Source organism: Salvia splendens, chromosome 15 (assembly GCF_004379255.2).
Source record: "Salvia splendens isolate huo1 chromosome 15, SspV2, whole genome shotgun sequence".
Classification (NCBI taxonomy): Eukaryota; Viridiplantae; Streptophyta; class Magnoliopsida; order Lamiales; family Lamiaceae; genus Salvia; species Salvia splendens.
Window position 1 is genome coordinate 20,185,223 of NC_056046.1, and position 19,182 is coordinate 20,204,404.

General features: G+C 35.8%; 1 long non-coding RNA gene across 1 annotated transcript; it reads right to left on the bottom strand.

Moving 5' to 3' along the window:
* Positions 1-14,449: 14,449 nt before the first annotated feature.
* On the bottom strand, positions 14,450-15,386 carry LOC121767736. The gene is made up of 2 exons (XR_006043190.1): positions 15,194-15,386; positions 14,450-14,875 (listed from the first exon to the last, which is right to left on the bottom strand). It is a non-coding gene; the product is annotated as an uncharacterized LOC121767736 (long non-coding RNA).
* Positions 15,387-19,182: the final 3,796 nt, after the last annotated feature.

Consider the following 19,182-nt stretch of genomic DNA (forward strand, 5'->3'; position numbering starts at 1 on the left):
AACATTATAAAATATCGAAAATATTCTTCCCTAAATACTATTTTCCATGCCCATTATTTTCAAATATGATTTTCTAGAATAATATTGCAAAAGAAACAAAACTTATTTACCTATAGAATATTGCACTTCAAATAAAGGTTGCAGATTACACACGTCGCAAAAAAGAATATTGCATATTAGAAAGTAAAAGAATCTAGTTTTGGTAAATTATGTTATATTGCATATTGCAAAATTAATACCATCTAAATGTAGAAATACAGTTTGGAATGGGATGCATGTGAATGTGTCAATCTGTCATAATAAACTACCACTACTTTAAAATATGAATCCTTCAAGTTGCACCAACGCATCAAACACAAGACATTTTCAACACCGTCTTTATATAGGCCTAGAAAAAAAAAGTTAAGATTGGATATACCTTGAAAAAGAGTTGGAGTTGGCCACATGATTATACTAGTCTTGTTTTAGTTAGGATTGTGTGCTTCTTTATGTCGTTGTCTAGGTTCCATACCTTTCATTTCTAAAGATAGATGTTATATTCGATTTGTCACGTGTCCAATATAAAGGCATCCACAGTGAGGCACCCTAAGGCGTGCCACGTCATCAGGTTTATCCTCCTACCCCCACCTACAATGGGGCACCCTAAGGTGCGCCCTATATGTTTTATTATTATTGTTATGTTAATTAATTTAAATGTTTTCAAATATATAATGCAAACTAATTTAAAAACGCAACGAGTAACTAAAAACCGGTGAAGATTGCATTAATTACACAAAAGTTACACGATTCAAGTTGGCTAATCTACGCAATTCCCAACTTCCGGCGCAGCTCATCGATCAACCCCCGAAGATATTCGGCTTCGGCGGGGTCCGTACACTTCTTGAAGGCCTTGTGCGTCTGCAACAACGTCTTCGCCATCGAGGCTGTTGTTGCCAACGACTCATACGCGGCGGCCGTCGGGCTCGGGGTCGGGATTGGGACCAGGATCGGCAATGGCGTGGCGGCGGTCGAGGATGATGTCACCGCCGCCTTCCCCTTGGCCTTCGCAGCCTTGACGCCTAAGGGACGCAGGGAGGACATCGGTGTGGCGGAACTCTTTTCCTCCATGTACGTCCGGTTGAGGTCCACCGGACGAGTTCCGCTTTCACTGCTCGTATAACCACCAGCTTCGGTGGTCTTCGTCCTCTTTGTCGCCCCGGTGTGCAGAATCCCGCCTTGTAACTTCTGCTTGTCCCTCCAGAGCGCCCAGATGGCCTCGTGCTTAAAGTCGCCGTACAGGGACTGGTATGAGCGACTGCTCCCCTACTCCCTCGCGCACTTCTCGTACTCCGACGCGAACAAGTTGACTTGCTTCTTCACCTGATCTTAGTGCTTGCGGAGCTGCTCCCGTTGGCGCTTGTACGTGCTCGGCGGCTTCGCCGCATTGTAGCGCTCGGCGATGCGCTCCCAGTACGCCACCTGCCTCTGGTTGTTCGCGAATATCCGGTCCTCCGATATATCCACCCAACACCTCGCCAATACGAGGGTTTCATCCGGCTGGTAGTTCGTACGGCCGGGGGCGTACTCTTCACAAGTTCCCGGAGGTGGAAACTTGTACGCGCGCTACCGGTTCCGCTTCTTTACGGCGGGGGCGGAAGCGGCGACGGCGGCGGATGGGGTGGCGTCGGCGGCGGCGGCGCGGCGGGACGGGGCGACGGGTCGGTTTGGAGACGGCTCCATGTCATCCAAACCGTACAATTCCGTACTGAATTCGGGATCGTACTGCGTGTTGGGGTCGAACGACCGATATTCGTCGGGTTCTGTACCCGGCCAACGCGCCTCACCAAACATCGGACTATCGGGACTTGAATCCATTTCGTAGTAAATGTGAGTTTGGAGAGTGGAATCGTGAAATGAAATGTTACAAATGGAGGTGGGGTAGGGGGTATTTATACAAAAATAAAAAACGCGTGCCATCGTCCGCCGAGCCCACAATGGGGCGCCTTTTGGCGCGGACGATAGGCCATCGTCCGCGATTCTTCCGCGGATGATGCATCGGGCGTGGGCGTAGGGCGCGGACGATGGCGGACACCCACAATGGAGGCATCATCCGCGCTCGAGGACGATGGCCGCCATCGGGCGCCCCATTGTGGGTGCCCTAAATTATAAGTATTACATATTTAAATGTATGTTTTTTTTTGTATGCAAATATGTTAATTGGTTAGGAAAATAAACATTTCAAAAACATTGTATGTATAGTAATTTCTCGGTCTCATGTTACTCGCACTTTTCTATTTTAGATCGTCCCAAACAATTTACCTTATTTCTATTTAAAGTAAAAATTTAATTGATATATTAGAGTTAATTAAGTATTCCCTTATTAAGTGATTTCCTATTACACTTAAAATACTAATTTAATTTCACTAAAAAATCAATCATAAATTTACGATCTAAAATGAAAAGTGCTAGTAATATGGGACTAAGGGAGTATATGTAAAAATGAGAACTAAGAATCATATTGATTCGTTGATTTGATTCTTTAATATTAGTAAACATATCAGTTTGGGGACAACATGCCAATCCGAGAGCAGTATCGAGATGTATCTCATCTTGCGGAAAGAGGACACTCGACTCGGCTTACATTTTTACGGTTTACAGTTTCGATTATTGTATTTTCAATTTAGTTTATTTCCGTGTATTCTCTTATTCTTCATTATTGCATTACACCTGACTAGTGTTTATATCTTGTAGTACGGTAAGTTTCACCAACATTTAATACTCCTTCCGTCGCACAAGAGTATGCACTCTTTTTTTAGTCCGTCCCACAAGAGTATATGCTTTCTAATTTTGGAAAAAAATTTCTCTTTAATGATGTGATATCCATTCTCTACTAAAAATACTTTAATTACTTTTTCTTTCTATTACTTTCTTACTTTACCAATTATAAATTAAAATTCTTGCCCAACTAAATACATACTCTTGTGGTGCGGATTGAGTATTAATATCCATTTGCATCAATTTGTATATTTCAAAGTCCATTTTCACCCCTACTGATATGTACTATGAATCAACGAATTAACATTAAAGTCGGAAAAATCGAGACCATCGATATTACAATCTAATTGATCGAAATGGTTTTTAGTTCTCATATAAATGGTGGTCATAGGAGTATTGACCATTTATATTTTAATAAATACACACATATAGTATTTATTGTTTGGAATTATTATTATAATAATTATCTTCACTTAATTAAGTAATTTATGCTACGACGGTCAACGGCTGTGAAAGTAAAAATACCGTTGGAGCTTCTCTAGAGTCAAGATTTTAAAAATGATCATTGAGGAATTTCTTATTTCCCAATAAGATTGGGTTGATTTTAATGGGAAAAGCTTATTGGGTTGATTTTAATGGGAAAACGCGAATGGATGTTCATTCTATTTTCCAATTTAAATTAATTTTTGCATATTTTTTGTCTATTTTCAATCTATGCGAAAATGAGCTTTTATACTATGTTAACGGCAAAACAAGTTCATATTGAAAATAGAGTAATTAATCCAATTTCACGTATTAGAATCTAGTCATTATAATACAAAGCATTTCATTTTTAGTATTGTCCATATTACTATTTCTCTTACTTTTCTCAATTTTCACTTTATTTATTTATTATCATTTTTTTAAAACAAGTTCTGAAAACGAAGCGCCTTTATTAAAATGGGATATAGGGAGGATTTCCATACACATAAACAACAGTTAAAATATTAAAATTGTGTGTTATAGGCAGTGGCGTATGCACATGGGAACAAGGGGGTACAACTGTACCCCCAAAACTTTGTGCTTTAATACTATATGTAGTACTACTTTAACAAAATTGATTTATGTCCCAGTGGAAAATGTGCTCGTCTTCCATACTGGAGATCTGAGATCGACCCTTCTCAACCGCATTCCCTGTTGCTTTTGTTTTATCTTCTCAAAATTAACTTTGTTTTAATCCATATGACCTTTTTAATTTTGTTTTTAATCCATATCTCCTTCCCAATTCATTAACTTTGTTTTAATCCATAAGACCTTTTTATCAATTTAATTTTGTTTCTAATCCATATCTCCTTCACAATTCATGTTTAAGTTTCATTATTTGTTTCGTTTTTAACAAACATTTATTAGTTTAACCACTAACTTATTCTTTTTTAATTTAATTTTATATTCTTTCATATTTAATTTTCATTAATTATTTTTAATAGATACTTATATGACTAATATAGAGTAAAATATTTTACAAACAACTCAGGTTTAATTACTAATTTGAAATAAGTATCATAAAGTAATATTTATAAAATTAACCTCCTTAGTATATTATATATATTAATATAATTAATATTGCTAAGTAACAAAACATGGATACTTGTATTTCATATGCATAATGACTCTCTACGTGACACTATAAAATACTTTTTTATTTATTTAAAATGAAATTTTTAGGTAAAAAATAAAGACATATTTCATTTTAAATATTAGAACAATTAAGAAAACATAACAAAGAGAACAAAATTGATTAGTCACATTGTGAAATTTTAAGTCGTAATTTTTTTGCACCCCATATCGAAAATCCTGAGTACGCCACTGGTTATAGGCCAATGCAATCTCTTATAAAAATGTTATTCTATATTTACATGTCATGAAATATACACTTATATCGATATTATAAGGATGAAATACATCGTCATATAGAAAATATTGTTTTTGTACTGTTTTGATTAGGCTTCAATTTCTCAAAAGTAAATAATATCACTCTTGTGTTACGGAAAGCCCACAGATCTGGGCTAAATATTTCAATCCCATATTTCAAAATTGGGCCAAAATATACTTTTCACATAGTCTCCATTATTTACCTAAGCCCATTGTACTTCTCAATATCAAGGCCCAAAGAGTTTGTGAACAAGGATGTAAGCGACAATATCCGGCCCAAATAATTGGTTTTAATTAAATTATTTTAACACATGTGCAGTGCACGAGCCATAAATTTATTTTATTTTAGTCCAGATTTTAAAATTTTAAAAAATATTTACATGGCATAAAAATAATATAAATAAATTTATGTATAATATCCATTAGGCTTGTACATAATAATTACCAATTTTGTAAATATTTACAAACAATATAACACCCTAAAATTTTCAGGATAATAAACCTGAATTTATATTAAAAGTATATCAATTATAAAAAGTTTAGAACTTAAATAAATTATATTATTATAAAATAACATTCACGAGGTCATCAATATAATAATTGATCATTAATAGAAATTAAATTTTAATCAATTTATTTTATTACAATACTAAATACATATTGGTTAGTACATTGAGAATATTAAATTGATATCCTTATAATTTTTTAATTCTTACAATTGGATTATTACCACTATGACATTTACACATACACATTAATTAAAAATTTATTAAACTAATAATACATACATTAAAAACTAAATTAATAACACAAAGAAAAATATATTTGATACTCATGGCGAGTGATCAATTGATAACTCATCATTTAATTGCTAACTACAACTAATTTAAGACCATAGGATTTTAGAAATCTTGTGGTCTAAAATTTTCCACGTGTAATTTTCGTTTTTATTAATTAAATCGAAAAAGATAAAAAAAACTACCAAATTACAGTTTAGGATGAAAATGTCAATATAATGTTTCGAAAATATCAACACAATGCTTTGAGAATGTCATCAAACATAGTTTGTCATTGCACGTAGGGATTAACCTTGTATCTGTGTCAATTGATATTGATCGATGATTCATTCTTGTAATATTCCCGACACTCAAATCCACATAGACACAAGTAATTTCGTGTAAAGCAGTGTAAAACCAACCTCCTTTCTTACCCCAACAATTCTCAACATCATTTTTGGATGGCATTCGAACAACATTGGATGAGTCGACGACCTTCTTCCCTTCGTCAGTAGAATCATCCTACTTTTCGTCGTCTAACAATTCATTTTTCTCTTTTTTCGGGCCTGCACGTCGGGTAGGTATCCTCACAATATATAACTTGTTGGTCGTCGGGGCTGGTATCTCTACGTTCCCTAGATCCATGATTCTCACTAGGTAATCTAATGGCAACATTTGATACAGATTCTGTATCCGAACTATCAGCATCACTATCCCTAAACTTCTTTGTTGCTGTCTCTAATACGGAGTCCTCGAAATCATCAAGCTCCACTTCGCCCGTATCACGATCACAAACGCAGTCGAAAACTCTGGCCTCAACACATGAATATGCAATCTGCTCATCTAAACTCGAGGAATCAGACGTTTCATCTCCTTCTTGCTCCCTGATTCCAACACTAACTCGGTAATCTGGATTACACCGACTCCCAAGCGAACGAAGACCAAGAGTAGCTTTCTTCTTCGTCACTGGACTTGGCATTGAGTACTCAATATACCTATTATGAGAGAGAGACGACATTCTCCCCCTATATAGATCATCACCTCCAAGTCTCTCAACAGATATGTCATCATCTGTCGGGTATCCCTGCTGCGTAAGCAATCCCGACGAGTCCCAATAGGTAGGTAAGCGCGGAGGCTGGTACGAGGTCTGATTGGTCGCATGCGCGGGTTGACCGTACAGGTGATAAAGATCCATGTATTGTAAGATCCATTTCCCAAGGAAAACCCAAATTGAAGATGTTAGATCTAATATTTTTTTGTGATGTAGATTTTCAATTTATCAAAGCAAACAAAGACAAATCATAGATCCCACAAGAACTATTGAATCTAAGCTAAAACAAGAAAGATCAACAATGGATAATGTGGAAAGAGGATAAATGTCATTGATGGAAGAAGATAAGGAACTTATACCATTCTAACAAGCATCCATGGCTAAACATTCAAGGAATCCACAAGCCTCAAAGTATACCTATACTTGATCCATGCTTGAGCTAACAATTGATGGAAATTTCATACTTGAACTAGCAATTGATGAGAAAAGCAACCTAAAAAACTAGGAATTGGATACAAACCCTCAAGGGGAAGAACAAAGCTCACAAGCTACAAATTCGATGTTTAACCAAGGAATAAAATGAGTAAAAATGCTATTTATAGTTTAGGCCCAAAATTCAAGGAAATGGCCCATAAAATCTAAGTCTGCGTGATTCGCCCGGTCGGGCGAATTGTAGGGCGCAAAACGTCCGGTCGGGCGTTCTTTATGAAATTTGGCAAAACGCCCGATCGGGCGATTTTCAAGGAGCAAAATGTCCGATCGGGCGTTCTTTCTGAAATTTGGCAAAACGCCCGATCGGGCGATTTTCAAGGAGCAAAACGCCCGGTCGGGTGTTCATTTTAGATTCATGATGTGCAATATAATGTAGAATATAATTTACTTTTGCTTGTGCAGTTTTTCTTCCCAATTTGGGGTAGCTGCCTCCAATACGTAGTATGTTTTGACTTGCCTGATGGTAAAATGAATATCATTGACAATAGCCTGGCTTAATCCCATTCCTCATTCAATGCCAAATACGGAAAAACACCATCAATGATGGTATATAATTCAACTTCTGTTGTGATGTCTATATTATATTGCTAGTAACTTACATTATTCGGAGTTAATCGCACATTATTTGTTTATGCAGAAAAAATTCCAAGTGCAAGGTAACAAAAATGATGACTCAAATCAGAAAATGCACTACCCACGTGGTAACAATACCGTGGAGGAACAATATAGCCTCAATGGAGACAGGGGTGTATGTGATGCGCCATATGGAGACCTACTTTGGCGAAAGGGAGAAAGAATGGGAGTGCGGGTTCACTGCAAAGGGGGGAAAGAGCTTGGACATGTTGTCAATCAAGTTTACAAAGACACTACTTACATGTGCACACAACACCCGAGGTGCCATCAACCAAGCTGCCGCCACTAGGCATTGGAAGGCAAAGCCGACAAAGTTCAACTTTGATAAGTGGGTTGACGAATATGGGCTAGAGTGATGTTCTAGATGCCAAATGGATACTTTGTTTTTATACACTTAAATTTATTTTGTGATAACTTATGTTGGAAACAAACATGAATGACTTGGTGCTACTTTTGTTTTGAACCAAAGCTACTTTGGTAAACTTGTCTGATTTGGAATCACATTTAGGTGTTAATTTATGAGATCATTATCTCTCAACATATACTGAATAGTATTATACTTCATTTCTGTTAATGATACAGTTTGAAGGTGCCGAATGACTTAAATAATGTGACAAAATTTTCGTAATGTAGGATAATGGAATAATAATGTACATGATGGATATAATCAAGTAGTTTAAACTACATGATTGTTAAATTAAAATGACTGTAATATATAATAATAGAAGAATGATGTTAAAAAATAAATAATGTTACTTAAATGGACAATAATGTACTATAACTAAGTAATAATGTAACAGATGTACCATATACTGGATATTACAATATTTCCTCATGTCTCTTAGTGATACAGTTTGAAGGTGTCGAATGATGTAAATAATGTACCAAAATATTCGTTGGATATAATAATGTAGTCTAAACTACTTGATTGTTGATTAAAGTGACTGTAATGTATAATAATAGAATAATGATGTTAACAAATTAATAATGTAACTTGAGTGGATAATAATGTACTATAAATGATTAATAATGTACTAGAGGTCAAAATCATTCATAAATGTATTATTCGAAACCAATCTGAAACTCCAGCAAATGCAATGTACTGAATAAATAAAACAATGCAAAAATCAAAACTAATAACGTAGTTTTCTAAAATAATTCAGCATTTCCTCTTTCCCTTGCGCAGCTCTTTCTCGCTCACCATCTCTTTAAGCATTGGACAGTTTCTAGAGTCATGATGGCCCATCTCATCGCAAGACTTACACCGTTGAAGGGGCCTATTAGCCTCATTTATAGCCTTTTCTCTCTTTGAAATCAGACGGCTAGCGGAGCTGCTAGCGTGACCCTTTGTTTTGACAACATCAGGAGGATGGACCTCAACAACTTCAGGTCTTACCATTCCATAAAAATCTTTAATCATTCTCCTCTTTTCAGAGGCAGACGTTGTAGGAGTCCCAAATTGAAGAGAATTACCAAGTTCTTCAACACCACCGATGAAAGCACGAAGCACATCAATGTCCGTCTCAAATCATCGAAGAAAACCATAGAACATCGAAATCCCTTGCTTTGAAACGATTTGCCTGTCATCACCGATTGATTTGGTAGGTAAAGTGTCATCAGACTGACCATGGACAGCGTTGGCTAACAGAGTCTTTATCCATCTACTTTCACAGTATTTATACAAAAATTTTTCACTTCATTGTTCCTGAGCAAAAAAATGATATGGCTGCACATATATCCTTGCCTATCGAACAGTTTGCAATCTCACGAGTATGACTCATTAGTCTCATCGTGTCGCACAAAGTACGAATTGCGAATGTTGTTCCCGAGTTTGTAGGTGTCAACCATATCTGTAGATGAAAAACCCAGAACGCGACATCTATCTTACTCTCGACAATTTCCTCATGTATTTTCTTGAACATACTATCGGTGTACATCGTCGAAGCATGTTTCTTGAATGGCAAGGTAGTTACCAATATGGGCACGGCAGTTGCATCGTGGTAGTCCAACTTTGTTCTACTGTTCCGCTGAAATTCCAGAGCATTGTTGAAATTCAAGTAAAATTTGGCAATGTTGGCGCGTGGCTTCAAAAAGTTTTTATAGAAGCTGTTCTCCGATTAAGATATGGAGGTTGTCCTAATCATCGACCCAAGTGGAAAATCTCTGAAGTACGCAGGTATCCAGACATGCATATAGTCATACAAGATGTTGAACCAGTCAACGTCTTCTAGGCCATAACGTTCCACTACTCCATTCCACTCTTCTTCAAATTCGTGGGGTTCAAGCAGGTCCGACCATACACAGACATTGAATTCTTTCTTGAAATCTTCGTCCCTCAGTAACCTATTTGGAACTTTGGTGGCCAGCTTATGCATAATAAGCCACATACACCATATGTGGCGAGTCCCGACAAGAACCTCTTCAATAGCTGATATCATCCCCAAATCATGATCTGTTACGATCATCTTTGGAGCAACACCCATGCATTCAACGAAATGTTTGAATAACCAAGCAAAAGCCCCTGTTTTCTCGTTGCACACCAAACCAACAGCGAAAGTTACAGGTCTTCCATGATTGTCCTTTCCTGTGAATGGCGTGAAGATCAAACAATACATGTGTATCACAAGCAAAGAAAAATGCATCATTTTCTGTGAATAATGTATAAGAGACGCGTAGTAATGCAGAGAGTAATGCACATATCCCAGCGTTGTAATGTAACCGTAAGTAATGCAGTTTAATAAGTAAATAATGTATACCTGTTTGTGTTATAGGTAGAGTCAAATGACACAATATCACCAAACATATGGTAATTCCTCTTCGTCAAACCATCAGACAAAAACAGAGCAACCAACTAGTTACTAGCATTAACCTCATAGTGATATGTTAACGCATAAGACAGTTCCTTCTTCTTAGCCATATCATCCAACTGCTTTGATGTCTCGAGAAGCGTTCCTGATATCCCTGACATTGCAACCAACAAGATCAAATCTACCGAGAATTTCCTTCAACACCTTGAAGGTAAGTGTGGGGCCTATATTAGCCTTCGAACAATCAAGAATGAATTTGTGATATATATTATCTAACATTCGATTAAGTGACATAAACTGCTGATGCTGAACCTCAACCATATAATGGTTATGAACTTCGTTGAACTCCTGGATAATATAACCTAGAAGTCCTCATTCGGAGAATAACTGGAACGATATGCTCGCTTTTATAACCACAACGCTTGGATAACCGTCTGCGTTTCATAGAAAACCAGAACGTGCATTCACTTGGTCATCCTCGTTTGTCTTCTTGCTTCCTTCCCTATTGCATAAAACATAATGCCAAGTATTAACACCGTTCGTCTTCCTTATTCCTTGTTTGCGCGTATCAAATCCAACAGCGCGAGTATACACATCGTAAAACGCGAAAGTGAAATCTAGTGATTGGAACTTTTGACCGACGACGTGCTTCAATTCTGAAGAACACTTGGGTACAACCAACACTGTATAAAATCACAACAACAACGGCTCAGAAAATTATACAGTACAGAACACACATCGTCCATTACTTAGTAAATAAAATACATTACACTGAAATATTTGTACATTATATTTATCAGTTAAAACTACTCCCTAGCCTAACTGATATCTAAACCCTATAGGAATTACACAAACTCGTGGACTTTGGCGACGTTGTGTTACTTTCTCCATACTACACCCTAGCCCCAAAGATTTCTAAACACTGCCAATCTTAAACATGGCTTAGAAAAATATACATTACAATACACACATCGTCCATTACTGAGAAAATAAAATACATTACACTGAAATATTGGTACATTATGTTTATCAGTTAAAACTACTACCTAGCCGAGATGGTATCTAAACCCTAGAGGAATAACTTAAACTCGTGGACTTTGGCGACGTTGTGTTACCTTCTCCATACTACACCCTAGCCCCAACGATGATGAACCCTAGGTGAATAATTAAAACTTGGGACATACAATCAAACACTGCAACTCTTAAACTACTCATGAAATTGTATAACACAACCAAACAAAAGATACAAACAATTGTATAACGATTACTACAACAAATCAGTTTTTAAGTGAACAAATTAGTTTAATAATCAATAAAGGAACAAATTAAATTACCTTCTTCCATTATTGAAGAAAACGAAAACAATGCACGACTGCTCCAACAAAAATGATTTTTTACGATGAAAAAAAATCAACAAAATTTTAGAGAGAAAGTCTTCAACGACGTTTGTCTTCAACAGAGAATGTCTTCAACGGAGAAGAAACGATGAAAGTTTGGAGAGAGAAGAAAGATTCGTGTAATTCAAGAACAAAAACCGCTGAGATCTTTTGATGGGAAATTAAAGCAACTTACCATAACCAACTCAATTGTGTATACCAAAAATGACCTTTTTGATTTATTTAAACATTTTAATCAAATAAATGTGGCATTATTTTTTGCCATCAGATCTTGAAATTGAAGGGCCGAGATTTAGATGAAAAATTGGACAAAAATTAGAAAAGGATATGAATACAATTCTATATATAGGGATGTATTTATTTCCTTTTTGTATCTTTTGTTCTATTGTTCTTTTTAATCTCAGCCCCACGATTTTGTCATCCGACGGTTAGATTGATGCCCGTGTCATTTAATAATGCAGATTTTTAGTTGAATAATGCACACCGACTAATAATGCACCATTATAGTGTAATAATGCAGATTTTCAGTTGAATAATGCACACCAACTAATAATGCACCATTATAGTGTAATAATGCAGATCATCACAACCATCCAATTCAAGGATCCAAGGGCTGTGATTAAAAAGAAGCTTGGACTGAAAAGCTGCGAAGGACCTTAACACACCCATATATACATATATATATATATATATATATATATATATATATATATATATATATAGGGAAGTGATCAATGTCGAACCAATTTTAAAGACCGAACTAGAGACCAAATCTCATCCATCCATTAATCACATCTAATGGTTATTAACAATTACACATTATCTTATTTTTTTATTTAATTAAATTGACACAAGGGTAGATTTGGAAGACAAAAAATGATGCAGTTACGTGAATACACTTCTTCCTCCATTCCCATATCCAATCCACTTCTCTCTCTCTCTCTACGTTTCTCTCTCACCGGTCCCCGGCTGGCCGGCTCCAACTACCTACCGTGCGGCCTCCCCCAACCCACTGCATTGGAGTTGAGGAAGAAGCACCACACAGCGGAGTGGATCTCCGATCTGGTGGAGATGGAGAAGCTCTCCGACTACACGTGGAACGAGGCATACACAACAAATCGTCGATGTGATCTGCCGATCTTTTCTCTTGTTAATATCTATTTTCTTATCTCAATCTTCCTCAAATCGTGTTGCAATCATCATCTAATCGTGATTCATCTCTGAATAAAAAGCTGGAGATATCTACATAACGAAGCCGGACGTGAAGAATTTCGATTACTTCGTGAGATTAGAATTCTGATTACTTCTTAAGCTTACCTTCAGAATCTCATGGAAAATTCCGATGTTGATGGATATTTTTTCGAGTTTTTCATGCATGTAGTATAAACAGATGTATGATGAAGTAACAGTTTGGCTGAATGAAGTAATCCGCAGGTCAAATGAAGTAACGTGAACTTTATTGTGTTGAGATTTATGTAGTCAACGACAAGTTCTCGCAAAACTGGACTGTGTCATACTCCACATCTTTTGATTCATATGCATGTAGTTGTAAGATGTTTGGGAGGATTGGGCTTGTATGCAGTCACATCTTTTGGGTCTTGAGAAACAAAAAATGAAATTAATCCCTAATGAGTTACATGGAGGACGTTGGTTGAAGTCTAATTTTTCAAGGCTGTGCATTGTGGGTTTGATCATGATATTGAAGCTGGTTGTTTTATTACTTCATTCGGATATTTCTGTTCTTCATTCCCTTACTTCTGTACTTTAGACTTGTAGTTTCTTACTTCATTTACATTTTGAATTTGAATTTGTTAAAACTTTTTGCAAGCTTAAAGAGAATAGACTGAAGTGTTTTTATAATGACTTAATTTTTCTTTATTATAATGTTTTTCTTAGTCTTACTTTGATATATTTTCCATTTGTCATTCACTTATCAATAATCAATAGATCTCAAAAATGAACTAAGATCTCTGAAATGAACTAAATATGGTACCCAATGCAGTATTACAGGCTAATACTGAACAACATTTAAGGAGGAAAATATGATGTTGAGGCTGGTTGTTTTATTTAGTTCAAGTAGTTCTGTTCCAAATTTACTTCATTCGGATAATTATGTTCTTCATTCCCTTACTTCTGTACTTCAATCATGTAGTGTCTTACTTCATTTACATTTTGAATTTGAATTTGTTTAGACTTTTGCAAGCTTAAAGAGAATAGACAAAATATATAGTAGGAGTAGATTATTAATCTTACTTTATATTTTCCATTTCTCAATAGATCTTTGAAATGAACTAACATTTCTGAAATGAACTAAATCTGTTACCCAATGCAGTATTATAGACTAATAATGAACAACATTAGAAAGTGTGGTACTTTATTTCAAAATGGCTCATAACAGATGTATGTCGAATACAAAACTTGATCTACTAAAATCATAATTTCTTCTTTATATACGCTGCAATCATTTTCTCAACATCAATTTCAATGTGTTTGCTTTCCTCTTCGTAATACGCCGCTGTAACATTTTTGTTGTTAAAGCTCTCGTGGCTGTTTTGGGCTAACATCAGCGCCGAATAATATATATATAGTTGTGATCAATGTCGAACCAATTTTAAAGATCGAACTATATACCAAATCTCATCCACTCATTAATCACATCTAATGATTATTAATAGTTATACATTATCTGATTTTTTTATTTAATTAAATAGGTAAAAGGGTATTTCCGGAATATGCCGTTCTTCCTCTCTTCCCAAATCTAACCCACTTCTCTCTCTACAATTCTTTCTCACCATCCCCCAATTCCCCTTTCGCCTTCAGCATGTCTCTCTGGAAGGACATCCCCTCCGTCGCCATCGCCGTAGTCACTGGTGCTAACAATCGGTAGCCGGTGCTGGCACCGGAGTCGTAGTCAGAGTCGCTGGCGCGGGGCTGGTTTTCTGTACGTTGGCTGATGCTGCGAAAAAAGCAGCAGCAACAGAGTGCTGCAAACCACAACATTCATTCTTATCGATTTAAACATCTTCTCGATCTACTTCCAGAACCTCCTCCTCTCTACAACACATAACTCACTTGCTTTAGCAATGTAGCTAGATCTGATGGAAGGATTTACTTAAATCAAAGCAGCTGGTGGTTAATTTGGACCAAAAATAACTCGTAGAAGTAAGAAGCAACAGATCTATGGATGCGTATGTGATGTGAGAAGGAAAATGCAGCTCTACAACCAGATCTATAAGCTTAGAATTAATTAGCAAGCAGAGGTATATACATCATTTCGTTAGATTAGGTTGAAAATTCCAGATCCAGAGATTTAGAGTTGAATCAACAAGGTAGTAGAGCTAAATTTAGAGAGAGAGAGAGAGATTAACAAACCTGAGGGAAAAGTCAGTAAAATGCAGCAGTAATGCGGCAGAGGCAGCGAAGTTATTGAGTGTGTTGATGATGACGAAGCAGCAGCAACATAAATATAGAGGAGGGAGGCAGCGAAGTTATTGAGTGTGACTAGATCACTACTTCATTCAAATAGTTTTATCACTTCATTCAACTAGGTTATTACTTTAAGAGATTCTTGAGCATATGAGGAAGAGTGATCACTACTTCATTCATATGTGCATTTACTTTATTTAACAAGTATACCACTTCATCACAATAGGATTTTACTTCATTGAACTTCAATTGGGTTATTATTTCAGTCCATTACCTAATTTAATGAGGTTATATTCATCAACATTGACATACATTATAATATAGAATAAATACTTCATTTTGAAAACACTTCACACAATCTATTCACTTTAAATTTTGTAAAAAGGTTATACAAATTCAAAGTGGAATGAAATAATAATCTACTTGAATGAAGTAATTAACTACCGGAATGAAGTAATAAATCTACTGGATGAAGTAATAAACCATAAATGTAATTTGACAAAAATACCCTCGATTGAATTAATTTGGCTACCTAATGAATGCGAGCAAAACTAAATCTTATTGCCGAACCACAGAACCACACGCAAAGGTCATATTTAGAGAACATGTAGGTCATTCTTAGTTTGTTTTAGGTTATGATAGTATGACATAAAATGATCTAAATATGACATCCGTATTTTTCAAATCCGAATTTTATAAGCATGACCTAAAACAAACTAAGCATGACCAAAAACAAAATAGCAATGTCTTAATATGACCTAAAACAAGCTAACCATAACGGGTTTAGCAGTTCGGTTTTTAAAATTGGTTCGACATTGATTATAACTATATATAGGGTAGTGATCAAGATATAACTAATCTTAAGTGTATAACTAGAGAACAAATCTCAGCCACACATCTTAATGGAACAAATATTATTTATTTTAAAAATGTAAAATAGGCCAATGGTATTTTTGGAAATCATTTTATGAAATTCGCTATTCTGCTGGAGAACTCGCTTCTGCATGGTCGGCCTCTCCGCCGCCGCAGCACATGTGCCGGTTCTTCCCCTGAAGGCGTCCTCCGCCGGGCTGTTCGTGGAGATGACGGCGGCGGTGAACAAGCTCCAACCCTCGCAGCTCGCTGAAGAGCAGCACAACGCCACCAGATTGTTCAAGCAACTGCACGAAGATATCCAAACAGCGCTGATCCTAACCGATCTCATTACCGAAACCGACGTCGCAAGCGCGATGGAGATAGTAGATCGTATGATTTTGGTTGCCCGGCCCATCGTGACAGGTCTCGATAGCATTGTAAATGCAGCTCGCGGCTTGGATGTCGAGATCAAATCTTTGACGGAAGCGGTTGATGATGGGGAGAAAGTGGCGGCGGTGGAAAATTGCTTCGTAGAATTACTACAGAATGATGAAAAATACAAGTGTGTTGGGTAGTACTCCTAGTAGTACTAGTTTTTATTTTCTGTTGGGTAGTTTGTTTTATTCTTTTTATTTGTAGTTATTAGTAGTTTTATATTATTTCTATTTTATTTTGTATATTAGTGAGTAGTATTTTTTATTTTTTCTATTTTATTAAGTACTACTTAGTTAATATGTATATTTGGCCGCATTTTATTTTTTTTATAACAACCATGCATATTTAATTCTTAATACATTGGTATGAATTAGATTTTCTTTCTATTTTTGGTCAGCAGCCACAAAGGTAGTTTTTGTTGCCATAGTGTCACAAAACACATCACTCTTATTATGATTTTACTCCACTCTTGTTCACAAAATATATCACTCTTATTATGATTTTACTTCACTCTTGTTCACAAAACACATCACTCTTATTGTGATTTTACTTCACTCTTGTTTACAAAACATCACTCTTGTTCTGATTTCACTTCACTCTTGTTCACAAAACACATCACTCTTGTTCTGATTTCACTTCACTCTTGTTCACAAAACACATCACTCTTGTTCTGATTTCACTTCACTCTTGTTCACAAAACACATCACTCTTGTTCTGATTTCACTTCACTCTTGTTCTGATTTTACTTCACTCTTGTTCACAAAACACATCACTCTTGTTCTGATTTTACTTCACTCTTGTTCACAAAACACATCACTCTTAGCATGATTTTACTTCACTCTTGTTTACAAAACACATCACTCTTAGAATGATCTTACTTCACTGTTGTTTACAAAACACATCACTTTTAGCATGATTTTACTAAACAAATTGTTTGCTTTCACGAATTCAATTTTTCACCATAATAGTAAAAAAATAAATATTAATCATATATTGCTAATTTTCGTTGTCATTAATTTATTTTTTAGTATAGGATTTATAAAAAATCGATGAAGGGGAGTGTCCCTCATAAGAAACGGAATCTGATTGAACAATCAATGATGCTATGATACAGTTTGCATTCAATTTGTACAAAGAAGACGCATGCACACCAAATCTCCACCAAAGAAGAAAAAATGGATTATATCGATTCAGAAATCATAGCGACATTCCAGAATATGAAAAAAGAAAAACAAATCCCACAAAATTGCTAATTCCAAATTTGTATGAAGATTAGCTTTTAGCAGGCACGTCAGACAAGGTAGATGAAATCCTGCTTCCCTCACCCCCACCACCCTTCCGCCTTCTCCCCCGCTGGCAAGCTCGTCGCCACTCTTCTCCAAAACCTGATTTTGGCTATGCAATGACCATAATACCCCCGCCTTATTATTATGGAGTAAATTAATGATTGAGGGAGTTAATATCTCCTTAAATTCAAAAATTAATACTAGCCCTTGATTTTTTTGATCTTGTGGCTATGATTTGTTCTCTAGTTATATGGTTAAGAGGTGTTTGCCATAGATCATGACCCTATATATATATATATATATATATATATATATATAAGGAGATGATCAAAACAAAAGTGCATTTAAATCCAGAAATGCAGCCCAAATCTTGGCCCTATGATTAGATGATCTAATGGTCAATAATTAACCCAAAACACGAAAGGTCATAATTAAGTAGTTTTAGGTCATATTATAAGATTTGGGTTTAATGTCATGTTAAGATCATTTTAGGTCATGCTAACAAAGCATGACCTAAAAATAAACTAACTATGACCTAAAAAGCCCTACGTATGATTTTGTTTTGCATTTCTTTATTTAAATCTAGTTTTTCATAGATCAAAACCCTATATATAGATATATAGTTGTGTTACAGCAAAACTCAATCTTATTGCTGAACCACAGAACCACACCCAAAGGTCATATTTAGAGAACATGTAGGTCATTCTTAGTCTGTTTTAGGCCATGATAGTAAGTATGACATAAAATGATCTAAATATGACATCTGTATTTTTCAAATCCAAATTTAATAAGCATGACCTAAAACAAACTAACAATGTCTTAATATGACCTAAAAACAAGCTAACCATGACGGGTTCAACAGTTCGGTCTTTAAAATTGGTTCGACATTGATTATAACTCTCTCTCTCTCTCTATATATATATATAGGGTAGTGATAAAATGCAAATTCATATATTGTACAAACTTCAATTATGATCTGGACCGTTAAAAAATATCAACAAATGACAAAATAGTAGCAACAGAAAATGTCAACACAATATCAACACATCATCAACCGTTGACACTATGTTCACATTTTTTGTTGCTACTATTTTGTCGTCTCCTGAAATTTTCTAACGGTCCAGATTATAGTTTGTAGTTTGTACAATATTTAGAGTTTGCATTTGATTACATTCCTATATATATATATAGGGGAGCATTAGGGTGCCACCATAGTTAGAGTGACAACGTACCACCAACCTCATGCTGCCTCGTGGCACGCTATCCAACAATATTATAGGCACATCCAGCAATATCATAGTATGCGTTTTAGATGGATTTCTATAGATTGCATGATAGTACTACGTGGATTGCTGTGTG